At 42.2% G+C, this 14,232-nt stretch overlaps 1 protein-coding gene across 1 annotated transcript in view; it reads left to right on the forward strand.

The window, feature by feature from the left end:
- Window positions 1-14,232, forward strand: part of EEA1 (early endosome antigen 1) — a 1,728,461-nt gene that overhangs the window by 545,720 nt on the left and 1,168,509 nt on the right. The window lies entirely within an intron of this gene.

The following is a 14,232-nucleotide window of genomic DNA, read 5'->3' on the forward strand; positions in this document are numbered from 1 at the left end:
TTTAACAAGCACTATTAAGAGAAGGTTAGACTGTGCCAGGTTAGTTTTGGGGCGTTGTAATTATAAAATGCCGTCGGAGGCTCCGACGCCCGCTTGACCAAAAGCGCAAGGACAAAGCAGCAAAGCCTAGAGTGGAAGAACCGACAGTCCCAGGCGTCCGGATCTTTAGAGCTCAGTGGAGCGGAGGTTTTGCCAGGTGTTTCTTTGGAGTCTCAGGAGAGACTTTACTGTTACAGGATGTATCCTCTTGGGAAGTAGGCCAGGCTGAGGGCTTCTCAGGTGGCTGTTCTTCCCTCTCTTCCTAAGGTGGTTAGAGCCTCCCTTCTGTTTCCAAGGCTTCTTTGAGAGGCAGGCCAAGTTTAGCTTCAGTGGGGTTTCTCCTAGTGCTTCAGGCTCTTTGCCTAAGAAACATATGCTTAAAATGGCAGAGGATTTGATTACTATGATTAGAGGTTCTATGCCCCCTCCTGATAAGAGGCCTAGGGTGGAACCTGAGTTTGAGAGTTTTTGAGCAATGTTCGGAGGCTTCTGAGTCTTGGCTGAAGACTTGCAGGCGTATCCTCCTTATTCTGATTCTGATGTGGATGATTCTACTCCTTCAGCTTCTCCTCCTGAGGATTTTTCATTTTCAAAACTCTGCATTCCATGAGGGAGCATTTTAAATGGGAAGGTCAAGATTTCTCTGATTCAGGAAGAGGCTTAGGGAATTCTTGTTTTACCCAGCATAGGCCTTTAGCTATACCTCCTGTTCTGAATGTGGTGGAAGATGTTTTGCAGAGGCTTCCCTGAATCCTGATTCTTTTGCCTCCTGCCCCAGTTAAACCCGGATAGGTACTATAGGGTGCCTGAAGCTCATAAGTATCTTTTAAGAGTCCTAGGGCAGACCCGAAATTGTCTCTCAGGGGCCTAAAGGTGTGAAGGCCTCTGTTGTTAAAAATCCTGTTCCTCCTGATAAAGAGGCAAGGGCTTTGGATAGATGGGGAAAGAAAGTGTATACTTCTTCCACTTTAGCCATGAGGCGTTGAATTGTCAGTTTCACATGTTAAAATATCAGAATTATCTCCTTTCACAATTGAAATCTAAGGTGGATGCTCTGGCAGAAGGTATTGAGTGTAAAGAGTTGCAGGATTTAGTTCATGTGTCTGAACAGGTGGGTAAACATTCCTTGCAATGTGGTTTTGATGCTGTGCAGGCCTCCTCGAGGGTGGCTGCCACTAGTTCTGTTCTTCGTAGGCATGCCTGGTTGAGAGATCAGAATTTAGCTGAGCATGTTAAAACAAGGATTTTGGATGCTCCTTTGCAGTCTGATGTGTTGTTTGTGGTTCGCCTGTGGAAGCAGTCTTAAAGAAAATGGAGGACAAGGCTAAGTCTATGCAAACTGTTAAGGATTTTTTGCAGGTGCAGCCTCCGAAGTTTAGTAGAAATTGGCCTACTAAGGGATGGACTTATCCTGCTTATGATTCCCAGTCTAGGGGTAGGTCTAGGCGTGGTAGGGGCAGAGCTCAAGGTTCTTTAGGCCTGGGACAGGGAGTTCCCTGCTCAGACTTCTGGTGAGGGCAGGGGTCAGTCCTTTCGTAAGCAGACCCAATGACCTGCCTTTTCAGCTGCCAGTACATTCTCGCCTGGCAGCACCTTTGGGAGGAAGGCTGTCTCTTTTCAAAGAAAATTGGGCTTTAATTACCCAAGACAGATGGGTTCTGGATATCATTCACCACGGTTACAGGTTTTATTTCCATACCTTGCCTCCTTTCAAAGGCATGCCAGACATTCCTCCTCTACAAAGACAAGAGGCTCACAAGCAAATTTCTCTGTTGCTCCACATAGGGGCCATTCAGCCAGTTCCTGTACCAGAAAGGGGCCTAGGATTTTATTCTCGCCTGTTCCTAGTACCGAAGAAGGGGAACACGTGGAGGCCAATTTTGGATTTATCTATCCTCAACACTTATCTGGACATTCCCAAGTTCAAAATGTTGACGTTACAACAGCTTTTTACCTCTGCTGGGCAAAGATCACTGGATGGTAACTTTAGATCTCAAGGAAGCTTACCTTCATGTGCCTATAAGACTAAGTTGCAGGAAGTATCTGCGTTTTCGAGCTGGAAATTCTCATTATCAGTTCTCTGCATTGCCCTTTGGCTTATCCACTGCGCCCAGAGTATTCACAAAGGTTCTGGCTCCAGTGATAGCTTACTTCAGGCTAAAAGGAATTCAAATCTATCCTTACTTGGACGACTGCCTGATTCTAGCTCAAGAAAAGGAAGACCTTCTACAGCATTTGGATTATGTCATAGCAGTGCTAAGATGCCTAGGGTATTCTGTGAGCGAAATAAAGTCCAGTCTAGTACCCTCTCAAGACATGTGCTTTCTGGGTGTGAGACTGAATACAGCAGCCCAGATGGCCTTTTTAACCCCGGACAAACAAAAGAATCTTTCAAATTACTTCCATCAACTATCTCTTCAGTCCGGGCTGACTGCAAGGACAGTCCTTCAAGCCTTAGGGTTCATGGCATCTTGTATTCTGGTGCTTCCCAATGCCAAACTGCATATGAGGAAGCTGCAATGGTATCTCAAAATGTATGGACACAGCACTGCCAGGATTTGGACACTGTCATTCAAATAATACCTTGCATTCAAAAGGAATTTTTGTGGTGGGCTCAGGAATGTCACCTAAACAAGGGACTCTCTGTGACCCGGCCAGAGGCGGAGTCAGATTCTAACGACAGATGCCTCAGACATTGCTTGGGAGCTCATCTAAATGGAAAGTGGATACAAGACAAGTGGCCTGCCAGACTACAGCATCTACATATCAACATGAAAGAGATGTTAGCAGTCAGTTTGCATTAATGGCTTTCAAGGAGTTACTTCTTCCAGGGCAGGTGTTGATTCTAACAGACAACACAACTGTCATGTGGTACATCAACAAACAAGGGGAACACATTCTTACCCATTGTGCAGGCAAGCAATGATTTTATGGGAGACTGCGCTCAGCTTGCAACTAACTCTTCAGGCAAGGTTTCTGCCGGGAGCACAGAACTCCTTAGCAGATGTGTTAAGCAGACAAATCATGGATCCCCACGAGTGGAAACTGGATCTTCATGTATTTCAAAAATTGACAGTGTCATGGGGAACTCCAGACATAGATCTGTTCGCTTCTCCACTAAACCACCAGCTGCCAAAGTTTTGCACAAAGAGGTTTCATCACACAGCTTGGAAAGTGGATGCTCTTTCTTTCAGTTGGAAAAATCTTCATGTGTATGCTTTTCCACCTCTGCCTCTTCTCCCAAAGGTGCTTCTAAAGGTCAGACAAGACAAGCCAAGGATGATTTTAATAGCTCCAGATTAGCAGGTCTCAACTTCCTCCACAAGTTTTAAATGTGATCATGGAAGCCAGAAGACCTAGTACAAGGAAAGTGTACGCATAAAAATGGAAGAGATTTTTATTTTGGAGTGCAGCAAACAATTTGGAGATTTCTGAGCCTAATTTGAGTGTGGCTCTTCAATATCTTACTGAGTTATTGGACAAAGGTTTGTCTTTCTCTTCCATTAAGATTCATGCTGCAGCAATTTCAGCTCACTATGATTGTGACCCACCATTGTTTTCGTGATCCTTTGTTCAAGCAATTTCTTAGAGGGCAAAGAATATAAGACCCCCACGTATTCTACTCCTGCTTGGGGTCTCAATTTTGTGTTGGAGAAACTTACTCTACAACCTTTGAGCCTCGGCTACTGCTGAATTGAAATACTTGTCATGGAAGACTGCTTTTTGTTGGCCATTACTTCTGCAAGAAGGGTTTCTGAGTTGCAGGCCCTTATGGCGGTAGAGCCTTTTTTGAGTTTTCATAAGCATAGAGTATCTTTACGTACTAGTCCTTCCTTTATGCCTAAGGTGGTTTCTAGTGTGGCTTTAAACCAAACTATTCATTTGCCTACTTTTTATGCAGATCCCCAAAATAAAGGGAAAAAGATTTTGCACACTTTAGATGTACACAGGCAATTGCGTTATTATTTGAGCAGGACTAAGGATTTTAGGCAGTCTCAGCAGTTCTTTGTTTCTTTTTGCTTTGAGTTACAGGGCAAGCCTGTGTCAAAACAAACTATTTCTAGGTGGATTGGGTTTTGCATTGCATTTTGTTATTCCCATCATGGCAAGGAGATTCCAGCTGGAATTAGGCCTCATTCCACTAGGGCTACTGCCACTTCTACAGCATGTCTAAGGGGTGGCCACTAAGGATATTTTGGAGGCAGCTACTTGGAGTTCAGTGCATACTTTCTCTAAGCATTATCACCCTTCCTCTCTACTCTAAGTCTAGGGCTGGTTTGCCACAGCTTATTTTGCAAGGCATGTTGTCAGTTCCTGCTTCCTTATGATTTGCCAGCCTCCTTACCTCTGCTTTGGGAATTCTACCCAATAGTTAGGACTGCAGCAATGGAATGAAGAACATAGTACAGTTTTGTACCTACCATAAATGTAGATGTTCGAGGATCCACATTGCTGCAGTCCAATTCTACCTCCCTCCTTCCCCTCTGTGTTTAAGGGTGGTTGTGTAGGTGAGGTTATATTCTGGTAATTTTGTATATATTGTACATATTTTTGGTGCAGGTATGTTTGGAATTTTTGGTTTTGGCCTTATCTTTTCAGGGTCTTCTGACATCTGGGGCAAGAAAAGACTGAGGATATGACGTCGGTCATGCGCATTAGTACCCTGACATACTGACGTCAGTCTAATGCGCCCTGACCGACGTCAGCCATATACTTTGGTATTCGGGCCGACTGGACAGCGGACTACCCAATAGTTAGGACTGCAGCAATGTGGATCCTCGAACATCTACATTTATGGTAGGTACAAAACTGTACTTTTCTGGTGGCGGTTACTTCAGCCAGACGTGTATCAGAGCTGCAAGCATTATGCATTGAGTCCTTATTTGATTTTCTATAATGACAGAGTATCACTTCGCACCAATCCCACTTTCTTACCCAAGGTGGTTTTGGAATTTCTTTTAATCAGTCCATTGAGTTGCCCGAGTTTTTCCCTAATTATTCCAACAAATGTGCTCAGGATCCACCAATAAGTGGAGTTCTGAAGAAGCCCAGCTGTTATGGGTGAAAGCGCTTAACTTGTGAAACATTTATTTTAGTTTATGTTTCGTGTTGCTGAGTAGTATTGTTCGTCCTCATTTTAATTTGGTGAAATAAACCGGCTTTTTATTGAACGTTTGGGCACTTATTGGTGGATCCTGAGCGCATTTGTTGGAACTGTTATTACTAGGACTATTCAGTTGTTTTCCCCTAATTATACCAACAAAGGGGAATACTGTCTCCATTCCTTGGATGTCCACAGACAGTTGCGTTTTTATTTGGACAGGACAAAGTCTTTTCGAAAGTCACATCAGATTTCTGTTGCCTTTACGGGCTATAGAAAGGGATTGGCAGTGTCTTAAGGTTACCTTGTCTAAATGGCTTAGGGATTGCATCTCCTTTGTTTATTCTCTGGAGGAGGAACCAGCTCCTGGCCACATTAAACCTCATTCCACTAGAGCTGTGGCCGCTTCTGTTGCCTTTCATGCTAGGGCTTCCATGGATGATATTTGTGCAGCTGCCACCTGGGCTAAACCCCATACCTTTATCAAGCATTACAAATTGGATCTGATCTCAGGGGAAGAGCTGCCTTTGGCTCTATTGTTCTCTGGAATGTTCTTCCATGAGGGCCACCCAGATTCTGTAGTAGCTAGGGACTCTGTTCCATCAGTGAGGAATGGAAGAAGATTAACAACTTCAGATAAAGAAGTTTTATGAGGAGTTGATCTTTTTCCATTCATCACACCCTCCCACCTTCCCCCGCCAAAGGCTCCTGGCGGATCTTCGGGTCGTTTTGGTGTGTTAGGGTGTTTGCGCAGAGATGGCCTCTGCCTTTGTTTCTGTTTCTTATATATGTTGCTACTACATATTCTGCAAACTCGATCTGAGGTATGGGATGAAGGGCATTGTGGGTAGTAGCATGGCTCGAGAGTCTGGTGTACTCTAGCTTGGTATTTGGCCGACTCAGTTCCGAGGGTTCGGAACCGTACCCATCAGTGATAAATGGAAGATGATCAACAACTTAGATGGAGCGTTATGGTAAGACACAACTTCTTTTTCCGGTCTCTCTTCCCAAGCTTTTCTAACTTCCTCTAACTGACTCTTACAGTTATCATGCATTTTATATACCCTGACAAACTCTACCAGAGCAGGACTTTCCCTTAAGATTTTCTTATCCCTTTTTCTCTGCCTGTACTCTATCCGTCTCTGACTGAGAAGGCAGTCTCTAACCTGCAGTCCAAACTTTTTCTTGGCCTCATCCCACTATCTTAGTTTCTTAGCTAATTATCTCCAGTAAATTCCAGCCCTCTCTTGCCTATTTTCTGTACCCCTGCTTGCAGTCATCCCTGTAGGCAAAATCTCCTTTCTCCATTCTCATATTGGCTTAGTTCTTGGAATGCATTGTGCTACTTTAAAAATGTAATATTCTGTATGGTGGTGGTTATTCTCCTCAAGGATCTGCATCCAAAATCCTACTGTATCTTTATTCCCTTGAGTACCCCATGTTTCTTCATCTCTTTCCTCTTTGAATTATAACCTTCTGCTTATGTTGTGTATATGAGCCTTTAACTGTCTAGCTGTAAATGTACTTTCAAATCAGGTAATCTTAAACCACCTTGTTCTTTTGGGTAGATCACCTTATGCAACTTAATTCTTGTCTTTTTTCCCACCCAGATAAATTTCTTCAACTCCTTATTATTGTCCACAGCCTTTCTTCTGGTTAATAAAATATCTCTGATATTTGTATAAAACTAAAAGTGACTAGAAACATTTTCACTGCTTGTATTTTACTATTCATATCCATGAACAACAGCTTCCAGAGTCAGTTTTTGTATTATCTTTTGTTTAGTCTCTTTCCACATAGCCTTATCTGCCACAACAGAAGCCTTTTTAATCCATACTCCTAATGCTTCATCTTGTGTCCCCATAAATGTGGGTGTTGCTGAATTGAGTGGGTACATAATTTACAGCGACAGCCTTTGTTTTATCTTCATTAATTTTATATCCTGAAAAGACTTGAAAACGGTCTCATAATGTTCCACAACACATAGATGTCTTTTATGGATTTATCGTGTACAAAATAACATCTGAAAATAAAGCCATTCTGGATTACCATGCCAGTTATATCCTTGAAATTCTGAGTCTTTTATTTATATTTATTTATTTATTTATTTTGCCAGGGTCTGTAAATATAAAGCAAATAAATGGGAAGGAGGACACCCCTGCCTGGTTCTTCTGTTGAGAAACAACTTATCAGAGAAGAACCCTCAGACTTTAATTATTGCACCTGATCCTAATTAGCATTATTTTTGTATCAGGGAGTACAGTTGCTTACATTACCCTACTCATAAACTCCCAGCTTAATTTGCCAGGTGCTTTCTCTGTATCATGCCCCATCAACAACAGTATTTTCTTGCATTCTGCTTCCCTGTAGATCATCATTGTTCTATTAATGTTTTCAAATGTTTGCCTTCCCACCACAAAAACTCATTGTTTCATATCTGACATTTTTGGCAACACATTTGCCTTTCATTTAGCTGGCACATAAACATTTCATAGTCATTGGTTAAAACTGAAATGGGTCTATTTGCAGCTGGGTCTAAATGGGTCTTTACGCTCTGTTAATGTAGCCACCACAGCTGTTTTCAAGATGCTGGTGTTTCCCCTCCTTTTAAAATGCTATTAAAGAATTCCAGTTCTGTATCATTTTCTTCTCTTTTAAATTCCAGACTTCTACAGGAGTACCTTCTGTCTCCCTGGAGACTTCACTACAGATTGATTATATATCACTGTATCTCGTCTCCTCCTGTCTAAAGTATTAGTTGTTGAGCTTCATTTTCCTCTAATCGTGGCCACATTAAGTCTTCCATAAACGTTTCCATTTGTGCTCGCTCTTGGTTTCCACATTTCTCTGCTTTGTACAAATGTTCCTAATACTTCCAAAATATCTATAATACCTGTATAAGATCTCTGGTCATTTTTCTTGTCATGAACTCCCTAACTTTTGTGAAACACTTTCTACGTTCTGTTGCCAAAATCACTGTGCTAAAATGTTTCTGCGTTGGAATTATGAAAAATGACTGAACAGCATTCTAAACTCATGCATATTATCCCTATACTTCCTTATTTTCTCTTTAACAGTCTGCAGTTGCTCCTGCTCTTTGTGGGTGTGTCCCTTTATTATGTAATACTTTAACCTTTGTCAGTCCCTCAAAATAAGTCCTTTTTCTTCTTAATTGTATCTCTTTCATTTCTGGCCCATTTTTAAGCTCCATTTTCATTTTATCTCATTCACTAGCTAATTTCCACTACCCATTTCTTAAATTCCCTTGTTTAACAAGGTGGGGAGAAAGCACCAGTATTTCATTTTTACTTCATTGCCCATCATTTTAACTTGGTTTTAGTGCTGCATGATCTGAAGTAGTTACTCGGTGTGTCAAAGCTTTCAGTTAAAAACGCAGGTACTTGTGAAATATAATTTCATCCAGTCTCACTTTCGGCTATTGTACCTTGGGGAATGATGAATAAATTATTTTAGAGTTCCTACCACTGAATTTGTCTTCTATACTAAATACTTTCATTTATTTCTTCTGAAATCTGTTCTTGTTATATTTTCCCTTCTAGGTCCCACTGATACACCCTCACTATTGAAAATCAAGTTCCAGTCCCCACCTATAAGTAATATTCCCTGCTGAAAGCTGATTATTTCTCACAAAACTTTTAAGCGCCATCATAGCAGATATCCTTCCTTAGATCACTGTTGCAGTATTACAGACTGTTGGGTTATCTTGCCAAATAACCTGGACATCCAGCTGGGGTACCACATTACGTCCAATGTATGACCTAAGCCTGTGTATGCATGAGCATAAATCCTCAGACTATCTCGCTGCAAGTCCAGACACTGGTCTTGCACCCATCGGTCTGTAATACACATGATCGTTGGTACTGTTGGTCTTCACTGGTTCAGATAAGTACCACCGTGGGGGATCTTCCTTATTTTTTCTCAGTTACATTGCTGCTTTTTGCTTTATTAGATGTTAACTGGAAGAGAAACTATGAATGTAGTAGGTAGATTCCTTACAAGGATCTCCACTCAGTCTTTTGTGTTTAAATATCGAACATGACTAAAAAATTGTACAATCTGTCAGTCCTTCGCTGCAAAAACTTTCAGAACTCAACTTTCATCTACGCAATTTCTAGTTAGAAACTCAGCACCTTAATTGCCTTGCCTAAGCAAAGATGGTGGTCCCTTCTACCCCTGAAGTCCCATCAGTTCATAAAATGTTTGAGGCCTAGGCCTAATATGATGCCTTCCCAGTCAGACTGTGACATACCCACAGAGATTTCAGAACGCATTGTATCCCATCTAAGCAGACTGTCATTGCTGCGACTCCACTACAGGCCAGCACTGCATCTGAGGTTCACATGTCCAAAACAATTGAAGTTACCAATGATAATGAGGCGGAACCCTAGTTAATCATTCCAAAGGAGCCAGAGGCATACCACAGACCCTCATTAGAGAGGAAATTCCAGGATCTTTCATTCAGATCCCTCAGGGGTTGGAGCAGATGTCACACCTGGAAAAAAGAAAAAAAAAGAAAAATGTTTATTTCCCCTAGCTGTCCAGAGAATATAAGTGGATGGATTTTTCACATGGGTCTGTTTTAGGCCATAATGGCACTTAGGTCACCATCTTTTGCTGTTGGAGCAGATGTCACACCTGGAAAAAAGAAAAAAAAAGAAAAGTGTTTATTTCCCCTAGCTTTCCAGAGAAAATAAGTGGATGGATTTTTCACAGGGGTCTGTTTTAGGCCATAATGGCACTTAGGTCACCATCTTTTGCAGGACCTGCTACTACAACTCCTCCTCTTTCCACTCCCCAAGAGAGACACGTATTCACTTCTTCTGAGGAAGAAGAGGATTAATCAAACTTGAATGAGTGCTCTGCTTATTCATCCCAGATCAATTCACCAGACTTGGTGGCCTCACTATGAAAATTCCCTTCCTTCATTTGGAGAAACTATTGTTAGCATGATGAAACATTTTGAAGGGGAATGTAAACAGATTTCTGATGTTCAACAGAGGTGCTATAACCTCTTGAAAGAAGACACCATTGCTCTGCACCAGTACCTCCTGTTCCATTGGTGTTTTTATGCCTTTGCATCCACTTCTACTGGTACAGATTCCCAGACACCAAGTTTTATCCGGTACCTTAGGACTTGAAATTTCTGCAAAAAAAAAAAACTGTGGCAGACCCTTCTGTGGTGTTTTCTAAGTCTACAGACAAGCTCTGTAAGTTGCTCCCTGCTGCCAGTGCTCTTCCTTATGATTAAGACAGCAGCACAATGGACAGACTGGAGAAAAAGGTTTATACGTCTTCTACCCTGACCATTAGCGGTCTGAATTATAGACTCAGATGACCAAGTACTTATTGTGTCTTCTGGGTTATCAGTTGTGGTTCAGGGTTCACAAGTAGTTAAACACAGTATTAGGTGAAGCTATGATAATGCAGTAGAAGCTTCCTCCAAGGCAGCTGCTTCAAGTTTGTGATCAGGTGGTATGCATGGCCGTTCCTAGCCCCTTCCAGAGGATATTAAGACAAAACTACTAGATTCTCTCATAGGCAAGGATATTTTGTTTGGGTCAGATGCCACCAGTCTTTTCAAACAATTGTAGGAACTAAGTAAAATTATGAAAGACTGTAGACAGATCTTTATTATTTCTGTGCCAAGGTACCAAAGGAATTGATTGCCCTGCAAAGTCCATTTCTTTCACACAGGGAATCTAGACCTTATCACAAGACCAGGAAATTGCAGAGGAAAACTTTCCAGAACAAACCAGACAGGGATCCTAGATCTTGTAGGCCTCTTTATCCAGGTAGGTCTACCTGACTCTCATCTGTCCTCTCCCCCACCTTCTCACTCCATCCCTACCCCTATCTAAAGGCCTGACCCCAGCCGTAAAAAACTGGCTACTCATAATATCAGATAAAGGGGTTCTTTCAGTCATTCAAATTGGGTGCAGAATGACCTGGAAAGAAGTGCTTCCATTCATTTGGCATCCTTCTTCCTCCACAAACCAGGTACAGTTGCTGTATCCTATCATTCTAACGCTGCTCAAGCAAGTCACAGTAGAATTGGTCGCCACAGTATGTGGGAAAAGGGATGCTGTCCCAACAAAGTCTGTTTTTAATCATTCTCTCAGGCCTTCCTTGTATCACTGGACCTGAAGGATGCCTATCTCCATTTCTATTCACCCAACTTTTACTGAATTGTTTTGAGGTTTTCTACTGGCTCATCACACTTTTTCAGTGCTTTGCCTTTTGGACTTTCTACAGTCTCCTGAATCTTCACCAAGTGCCTTGATCCAGACATAGATCTGTTCGCTTCTCCACTAAACCACCAGCTGCCAAAGTTTTGCACAAAGAGGTTTCATCACACAGCTTGGAAAGTGGATGCTCTTTCTTTCAGTTGGAAAAATCTTCATGTGTATGCTTTTCCACCTCTGCCTCTTCTCCCAAAGGTGCTTCTAAAGGTCAGACAAGACAAGCCAAGGATGATTTTAATAGCTCCAGATTAGCAGGTCTCAACTTCCTCCACAAGTTTTAAATGTGATCATGGAAGCCAGAAGACCTAGTACAAGGAAAGTGTACATAAAAATGGAAGAGATTTTTATTTTGGAGTGCAGCAAACAATTTGGAGATTTCTGAGCCTAATTTGAGTGTGGCTCTTCAATATCTTACTGAGTTATTGGACAAAGGTTTGTCTTTCTCTTCCATTAAGATTCATGCTGCAGCAATTTCAGCTCACTATGATTGTGACCCACCATTGTTTTGCATCCTTTGTTCAAGCAATTTCTTAGAGGGGCAAAGAATATAAGACCCCAATGAGAGCTCCTACTCCTGCTTGGGGTCTCAATTTTGTGTTGGAGAAACTTACTCTACAACCTTTTGAGCCTGCGGCTACTGCTGAATTGAAATACTTGTCATGGAAGACTGCTTTTTGTTGGCCATTACTTCTGGAAGGAGGGTGTCTGCGTTGCAGGCCCTTATGGCCGTAGAGCCTTTTTGATTTTCATAAGGATAGGGTATCTTTACGCACTAATCCTTCCTTTATGCCTAAGGTGGTTTCTAGTGTGGCTTTAAACCAAACTATTCATTTGCCTACTTTTATGCAGATCCCCAAAATAAAGGGGAAAAGATTTTGCACACTTTAGATGTACACAGGCAATTGCGTTATTATTTGAGCAGGACTAAGGATTTTAGGCAGTCTCAGCAGTTGTTTGTTTCTTTTGCGTGGGGTTCTGAGGGCAAGCCTGTGTGAAAACAAGCTATTGCTAGGTGGATTGGGTTTTGCATTGCATTTGTTATTCCCATCATGGCAAGGAGATTCCAGCTGGAATTAGGCCTCATTCCACTAGGGCTACTGCCACTTCTACAGCATGTCTAAGGGGGGTGGCCACTAAGGATATTTTGGAGGCAGCTACTTGGAGTTCAGTGCATACTTTCTCTAAGCATTATCACCTTCCTCTCTACTCTAAGTCTAGGGCTGGTTTTGCCACAGCTATTTTGCAAGGCATGTTGTCAGTTCCTGCTTCCTTATGATTTGCCAGCCTCCCTTACCTCTGCTTTGGGAATTCTACCCAATAGTTAGGACTGCAGCAATGTGGAATGAAGAACATAGTACAGTTTTGTACCTACCATAAATGTAGATGTTCGAGGATCCACATTGCTGCAGTCCAATTTACCTCCCTCCTTCCCTCTGTGTTTAAGGGTGGTTGTGTAGGTGAGGTTATATTCTGGTAATTTTGTATATATTGTACATATTTTTGGTGCAGGTATGTTTGGAATTTTTGGTTTTGGCCTTATCTTTTCAGGGTCTTCTGACATCTGGGGCAAGAAAAGACTGAGGATATGACGTCGGTCATGCGCATTAGTACCCTGACATACTGACGTCAGTCTAATGCGCCCTGACCGACGTCAGCCATATACTTTGGTATTCGGGCCGACTGGACAGCGGACTACCCAATAGTTAGGACTGCAGCAATGTGGATCCTCGAACATCTACATTTATGGTAGGTACAAAACTGTACTTTTCTGGTGGCGGTTACTTCAGCCAGACGTGTATCAGAGCTGCAAGCATTATGCATTGAGTCCTTATTTGATTTTCTATAATGACAGAGTATCACTTCGCACCAATCCCACTTTCTTACCCAAGGTGGTTTTGGAATTTCTTTTTAATCAGTCCATTGAGTTGCCCGAGTTTTTCCCTAATTATTCCAACAAATGTGCTCAGGATCCACCAATAAGTGGAGTTCTGAAGAAGCCCAGCTGTTATGGGTGAAAGCGCTTAACTTGTGAAACATTTATTTTAGTTTATGTTTCGTGTTGCTGAGTAGTATTGTTCGTCCTCATTTTAGTTTGGTGAAATAAACCGGCTTTTTATTGAACGTTTGGGCACTTATTGGTGGATCCTGAGCGCATTTGTTGGAACTGTTATTACTAGGACTATTCAGTTGTTTTCCCCTAATTATACCAACAAAGGGGAATACTGTCTCCATTCCTTGGATGTCCACAGACAGTTGCGTTTTTATTTGGACAGGACAAAGTCTTTTCGAAAGTCAGATCAGATTTCTGTTGCCTTTACAGGCTATAGAAAGGGATTGGCAGTGTCTTAAGGTTACCTTGTCTAAATGGCTTAGGGATTGCATCTCCTTTGTTTATTCTCTGGAGGAGGAACCAGCTCCTGGCCGCATTAAACCTCATTCCACTAGAGCTGTGGCCGCTTCTGTTGCCTTTCATGCTAGGGCTTCCATGGATGATATTTGTGCAGCTGCCACCTGGGCTAAACCCCATACCTTTATCAAGCATTACAAATTGGATCTGATCTCAGGGGAAGAGCTGCCTTTGGCTCTATTGTTCTCTGGAATGTTCTTCCATGAGGGCCACCCAGATTCTGTAGTAGCTAGGGACTCTGTTCCATCAGTGAGGAATGGAAGAAGATTAACAACTTCAGATAAAGAAGTTTTATGAGGAGTTGATCTTTTTCCATTCATCACACCCTCCCACCTTCCCCGCCAAAGGCTCCTGGCGGATCTTCGGGTCGTTTTGGTGTGTTAGCGTGTTTGCGCAGAGATGGCCTCTGCCTTTGTTTCTGT

The sequence above is a fragment of the Protopterus annectens genome, chromosome 11.part0, assembly GCF_019279795.1.
Source record: "Protopterus annectens isolate FY-2018-M chromosome 11.part0, PAN1.0, whole genome shotgun sequence".
NCBI classification, from domain to species: domain Eukaryota; kingdom Metazoa; phylum Chordata; order Ceratodontiformes; family Protopteridae; genus Protopterus; species Protopterus annectens.